This window comes from Rattus norvegicus, chromosome 2 (assembly GCF_036323735.1).
Source record: "Rattus norvegicus strain BN/NHsdMcwi chromosome 2, GRCr8, whole genome shotgun sequence".
NCBI classification, from domain to species: domain Eukaryota; kingdom Metazoa; phylum Chordata; class Mammalia; order Rodentia; family Muridae; genus Rattus; species Rattus norvegicus.
In genome coordinates this window covers 215,126,840-215,134,283 of record NC_086020.1, presented here as the reverse complement: position 1 = coordinate 215,134,283, position 7,444 = coordinate 215,126,840, and the positions used below count along the sequence as shown (strand labels likewise).

The following is a 7,444-nucleotide window of genomic DNA, read 5'->3' as shown; positions in this document are numbered from 1 at the left end:
CTAAAGCCCAGGGACCCAGCGAAAGCCTCCCGAGACTGTAGCCAATATCCACAAGAAAAAGAAATAGATAAAGAACATTTATTATTAAAAATAAAATGTTATGGGGCTGGGGATTTAGCTCAGTGGTAGAGTGCTTACCTAGGAAGCGCAAGGCCCTGGGTTCGGTCCCCAGCTCCGAAAAAAAGAACCAAAAAAAAAATGTTATATGACTTTTCTGAGTAACATTGAAAACGGGTGAAGTACAAGGTGGAGAGTCTTCCAGCCATGTGTAAGTGGCTGTTCTGAGGAGGGGCGTCTGGGACTGGAAAGTACATTAACCTGCCAAGGAGAAAACTGGTTCCATTTGTGCCTTAAAATGCCACGTCTCCACCTAGATCTAGAAATGGAACTTAGAATATAGCTAAAAGTGATAGGATGAAAATACCTACATAATTCAATCAAGGAATGTACTCAAAATACTAACAACAGCTTATTCATGCAAGGGGTGGAGAATATAGTAGTTGTCCAGTTTTTGAATGTAACTAGATACCTATGGATCCATAGAATAATACACACACACACACACACACACACACACACACACACACACACCACACACACACCACACAAACAGAGTAGGGAGAAAGCCAACTCCAGATATTTACCTCAGTAAATCCAAGATAAAATATATTTTGTAATAGCAGAATATGAAAGCAAAATGGATGGCCATCTTAACATGATATTTTGAACTTTATTAATAAATTAAATAAACATAATCATAGTGTCAACATACCCAACATTATCTATATATAGCAATACCAATTTATTTATATGTTGTGTATATTTATTTGTAAGTATGTTATGATAATATCATACAGCCTGCTTTTCTCATACTAATGTGGAATAAAATATCAAAATTTAAATGAAAAATTATTGAATGGATGAAAATAGGACCTAGGGATGGGAATGAAACAGCGGTGTCTGTGTTTATTAAATAATAATATTTACATTTCTTTGACTTTAAGTTTGTATCCTGAAAATTAAAAGAAAGGGAGACTTTCTAAATACAGTAAGTAGTGTCATGTACTAGATGGAAAACTTTACATTGGAAAATTTGCAGTCTATTTTTGCAGATACAGCTATAATTATTAATATAAATACAGATATAGATAGATAGAAAAGATCTCAAGGAACAGTGAAAAAATGTTTACTTGTGTTTCCTTTATGTTTGGGTTGCTTCAATATGACTGTGCTTATAGCAAAATTTAGTCCAAGGCAGTTTAAAAATAAAACTTGAGGAAGTTTTACATGTGTGATCTAGGTAAAGAAATATTCAAATCTCATTCAAGCGTGCATGACAGAGCTCTGGGAATGACGTATCCTGGACATCCAAAAATCAAGGTCAGCCATGATTCCAGGACATGCACCAGTCAAGCTAACTTGGTTTTATACTGGTGTTAGTTGCAGACAGCAGACTCTAACAGGACGCGTTTGCACCTCTTCCCTCCAGCTCTGACTCACGGAACACCTTATACACATGCTATATAGGTGGGACTGCCATTTCTCAGAGTCCAAAATAGAATAGTTTCATTAGAACGATGATGGGTAAAAACCTTTGAAAGAAATTCTACTTGAAATAATATACGGAGAATTTTATTAGATTGTCCATAGATAATTTTAACAACGATGTTAAAATTCTTTCCCATCATGAAGGAAAACAGGAAGTACGTTGTGTTAATATTCATTGAGGTGACAGTCCTGAAGCCACTCTGCATTGTGAAAACAGACCTGCTTTTTTAGTTCCCATTCTAGTCAAGGAAGCCACAGTTTTATTCATTCTTAACTGAACAATTGGAAAGCTAAGCCTTTTCAGATCTGTATGGGATGAACTATGGTGTGTGTAAAAATAGTTCTTCATGGGCACAATATTCTTGTTGAATGTAGAAGGCTTTGATATGATTTGTGACACAAATGTTTGCCATGCAATCTCAGGTTTTCCAGCTGAATCTGGCTCTAACCCAACTTCTACATCTTACATTGTAGACTTTCTCCCCTCCCCCCAAATATTGCTTTTAAGACATTATTATTGTGTCAAATTAATGAAATGAGAGATTTTTCTGTCCTTCTAAAAACTCTAATGGCTGATGATGTCTTCAACTTAGAGATCATGCTGGTGTCCTCTTTCTCTATATTCTCCGTGTTAGCTTGTGGATTCCTGTTTTTTATTTTTAATCATCTCTGAGTCTTCTTTTCTCTAGCATAGATGAATCTGATTGAAGATCAAACATGCTTTACACATCCACATACTAGAGATATTTTCTTAGGGTGATGCATTTAATATAAAATACCTCCACCAAATAGTGTTTATAGACTATTATTTTGTTCTTCCAGTTTTGACATACATAGTAACCTTTGAAAAGACACAGTGCTTTTTCAACACAAAACCAAAAGGAGGCTTGTCATCAAGTCAGCTGTGAAGTTTAGGCTTGAGAAATTGTTTTCAACTGCAATTAAACATCAAAATATAGCTCAATGAGTTCATCTTTGAATATAAATGTTATATGTAAATGGAGATGTTAATACAATTATATTGTAAACGTAAGATGTTCAAAAATTTTCCTGTAAATAAATAAGACTTTGCAAAGATCAATTATATAATTGGTTTCTATAAAGCAGTGATTCTCAACCTTCCGAATTCATAGACACTTTCATATCTTTCCTCATGTTGTGCTGGAACCAACCATGAAATTATTTCATTGCTACTTCATAACTGAAAATTTGCCACTGTTATAAATCATAATGTAAATATAGGATTGCAGCTTTTTTGATATCAAACCCCCAAAGGTATCCCAACCCAGGAACATGTGGCCAAAAGAAGAGTACCTTGAGGATAGACTAATGGAGCAAATTCAGCACAAGCAGAAGGACTATTCGTAAGCTGGAAAATAACCAGTCTAGTGTAAAAAAGTAGTTTAGGGGTAATTGCCCAGTAATTGTGCTAAAGCTGATTTAATAAGTTGATATTATTGAGGGATGGCCAGATCATAACAAGAACTAATAGAGTTATTAAATATCAAACAAGAAACCACAGTTCCATGAAGTACTAGGAAGATGGCTCAGTGAGTAAGAACCATCTTCTGCATATATGTGAGGGCCTGAGTTTGAATTAATAGAAAACACATAGGAAAGCCATGAACACCAGCAACCACAGTGATTGATCCCTGGGAGTGCTGGCTGCCTTCCTATCTTCAGAGTCACTAAGGTGATAGAGCAAGACAATGGATATCCTCCTCCACCCACTCGTTCACTCCCGCCTCACTGCTCCACTATCCCCCTTCTCTGGGCATCAAGCCTACACAGGACCAAGGGCCTCCCCTTCCATTATTGTCAGATAAGGCTATCCTCTACAACATATGTAGCTGGTGACATGGATCCACCCATGTATACTCTTTGGTTGGTGGTTTAGTCCCTGGGAGTTCTGGGAGGTCCAGTTAGTTGACATTGTTGTTCTTTCTATGGGGTTGCAATCCCCTTCAGCTCCTTCAGTACTTCCCCTAACTCTTTCATGGGGGCCCTTTGCTCAGTCCAATGGTTGTCTGTATCTCTGTGTGTTTCTTTCCCCTGTAATTAAGTGGAGCATGGTTTTCCCTGACCCCAGTGAAATGCAGCAGGTCAGGTGCAGGTCCTCAGAGCAGCCACCGCGGTTAATTTATGCTCACACGCTTTGCCTGCTGTCAATCTCTCTCTCTCTCTCTCTCTCTCTCTCTCTCTCTCTCTCTCTGTCTGTCTTCTAGGTGTCTGCTGTTTGCTGATTGTAGAAGATTGGTATTTATAATTTTATATTTCTATCAGGCACCTGACAAGAAAACTTGTGGAAAATTTAAATAGGTATTCAAGTTAGGTGCTGTGATTATTGTAGAATGATGGTAAAAATAAATAAATAATAATAATAATAATAACAACAACAACATCTGTGGTCTTTCTGTCATTCTTGTGGGGACTAAACCCAGACTTTCCAGCACCCACTGCGTATAAGGCACTTTTACATGTTTTCTCCAAATGCTTATCCCCTCTCCCCCAATGTACTTTCCCATGGTACTTTTTTTGTTCTCTTGTACTTCTGCTGCTCTGAGATGTGTGTAGTGTTCACACTTGCTATCCCGACACCTAACCATTTAGGATAGTAGCTTTACCACATATTAGAGAGTAGCCATGTCTACCCAGAGCCTGATTCTATCAAAGACTTCACCCATCTGAAGAAAAGAAAGGTCCTGGTTAAAGAGAGAAAGAGTCTTGTAGCCATTTAAAATAACCCACACTACACAGGTTTCCTCTGGCATCCTGTTTCAATGGAGTGAAGCCCATATATGTGAGGGAAGTGGAAGGACTGCTAATTAAAAGTCTCCTTTTAAAAACGCTTTCTGATGACGTCATTTTTCCTGATTCAAAGCACAAAGTGACTCTCATGGGTTATAGTTAGATCCAGCCTCATGTGACTGCTAGTGAGCACATCCATCAGAAAGCAGATCTGGGCGCTCTCCTCTTCTCAGGCCTTCAGTTTGCTGAGATGTTAACCTTTTGGTCCACAGGGATAACAGCATCCATTATAAGTCTTCAGTGATAAAATGTGGAAGAAGATTCTTTTGACATGCTAAAGAAAGTGGTAAGCATGTGGGCTGGTGATATTTTCTAAAGAAAAATGTTATCAACAAAGTAATTTTGTAAGTGGAAATATCTCAGTTATATAATCACCAAAATGTAAACAGACAAAAAAAACCAAAATAAAAACAAAGGAAAAAAAAAGGTACAAGCAATATTTTTATACTAGTATAATTAATTTAATTTGGTCATGGTAGAGGGATCAATATCGTCTATCTGAAACTTGTATTTATAATCTGTCACCAAGCAGTGATATTAGCAAGCATGGGGATGTAGGCAGCTCCAAGGTCTTGTTTACAGAAACTTTAGTCCAGGGGACACTCTATGTTTCAGAACTCAGAAAGCAGTCAATAGTTTATATGTAGCTAGGCCATGAGTATTGAGCAAAGGAGCTTTAAAATACCAGGAAGCCTTTAGGCAGCTATTAGACTACATCCCCAAGGTAGAAGCCTTGGTCTCTGGTTCTGCTGTGAGAAAAGCAGGCCCTCTTTTTAAGGTGCACTGCTAGTACCACGCCTGCTCCTTACCAGCGTCTATACATAAAGACCAGGGTAAGGTATTTCTCTCTCCTGCGTCTAAGTTGGAAGTTAGAATTTGCAAGTGAAGATTATTTGCACCTATCTCTTGCAGTTGTCAGATTGCAAAGTAAATAGGGTGGAAGGCTGGCGTTAAAGGCTGAGAAGTGTTTATTTGGGAAATTTGTGCATTTATAAACGTCCTGGAACACTGGAGAATTTACGAATGTAAGTGCCTGCCCTGGACGGATCAATGCTGATAAATTACTTAACAACAGTTTTTCTCTCTGACAAAAAAGTGGCCTAGTGAAGGGTTGAGGAGAGACTCAATCTTGACGAATCAGGAAAAAAGAGTTGGAAAATTCATTCAACAATACCTATACTGTCCACAGTAAACAACAAAATCATAACCTGAGGAGGGTCTATCCATATGAATCTGAATCTCATCTCCATGCATGTCTGAAGGCTGCCTTGTGCTGCCTATCTCATGTATTCTTTTTTTTAAAAAAATTTAATATCTGCATCTACAGCTGCAGGCCAGAAGAGTGTATCAGATCTCATTACAGATGGCTGAGCCACCATGTGGTTGCTGGGATTTGAACTCAGGACCTCTGGAAGAGCAGTCAGTGCTCTTAACCACTGTGCCATCCCTCCAGGCCTGTCTCATGTATTCTTAACAAGAGCTTTCCTCTCTCTCTTATTGAACAATACAGGAAGCATCAGAGTACACAGGAACCAAGACAAGCTTACAGAAATCTTTAACAGTGCTCTATAGAGAGATGGAAATTTAATGATTCCAGCTGCTTCCCACACACTAGGAAAGCAGCCATTCACCAAATAATCTCTGTGCTGTGTTCAGTGTCCATGAGGGGGTAGTTATTGAATAGCGCTGACTCAGTCTCTTTTTGTTTTTAGCATTTCTTACTATACGGTACATTCAAATATGTGTGGGTTTGACTATTAGGTCTGAGGTCCTGAGAAACTACATAATTTAAGATGTAACTATGCATTAGCTTAAGTTGTAAAAGATGGTTACATTGGAAAGCCCAGGCAGGAGAGGCTGGTCCTTACATTATTCTTTGAAAGGCAGGTTAAGCCAACAAACCAAGAACACAGCAAATAACACTCTTAAGTTTTAAGTAACTACAAGGTGTACTGTTAACCTGGCTGTGAGGTATAGAAACGACTCTAGTCTTTTAAAATTTGAGATACTTTCATGATAACACATTTTCACAGCACAACTCTTGGTCTAACTATAAAGATTTCAAGGTAGCCATTTTAAATATATTTAAAAAGTTGAAGAGAAGCTCTTTCCTTTCGCTGCTGCGTCCGCACCCATGAGTGTATGCTCAGGCTATAGAAGAGGCTTGCCTCTAGTGTCCTCTGCTGTGGTAAAAAGGTCTGGTTGGACCCCAATGAGACTAACAAAATAGCCAACAGCAATTCCTGTCAGCAGATCAAAGATGGGCTGATCATCTGGAAGCCTGTGACTGGCCATTACCAGGCTCGCTGCCAGAAAAGCACCTTGGCTGATGGAAGGGCAGTCATATGGGCGTAGATAAGAGGAGGGGCACTGCCAACGCTCGGATCCGAGAAGGTGACCTGCATGAGAAGGATGAGGATCCCGCGCCGGCTTCTCAGGAGATACCGAGAATCTAAGAAGATTGACCGGCATATGTCACAGCCTGTACCTGAAGGTCAAAGGAAAAGTATTGAAAAACAAGCGGATTCTCATGGAGCAGATCCACAAACTGAACGTAGACCAGGCCCTCAACAAGCTACTGCCTGACCAGGCTGAGTATCGCAGGTCTAAGACCAAGGAAGCACGAAAGCACCAGGAGGAGGACCTCCGTACTAAGGAGGAAGAGATCATCACAACTCTCTCCAAGGAGGAAGAGACCAAGAAATAAAGCTCCCCTCATGTCTGTACATAGTGACCTGGCAGTGACCTCACGTGGATCAGTCATTAAAATAAAACAATGCTTAAAAAATAAAATAATACGTTGAAGAAATATGGCTGACTGTGGTTTACTGTTAGAGCATGCAACTACAGACCATAAATAGCCCTAAAACTTTCAAAATATTAAAGGTAGTCATGCACAGAAACATAGAGGATGACCAAATGAGCCGGTAATTTTGCTTCTGTCAAAAGGAGGTACGGAGGATCGTTGGCTAGGCTGGGGGAGAAGAAGAAATATGATCAAAATATACTGTATGCAAAAACTTCAAACAATTTTTTAAGAGGCACAAAGTTGGGGTAAGGTAGTGTGGAGCTCAGATGTGTTGGGGGG

At 39.1% G+C, this 7,444-nt stretch overlaps 1 pseudogene; it reads left to right on the top strand.

Moving 5' to 3' along the window:
* Positions 1–6,498: 6,498 nt before the first annotated feature.
* Positions 6,499–7,063, top strand: Rpl19-ps21 (ribosomal protein L19, pseudogene 21; annotated as a pseudogene).
* The last annotated feature ends 381 nt before the right edge of the window (positions 7,064–7,444 follow it).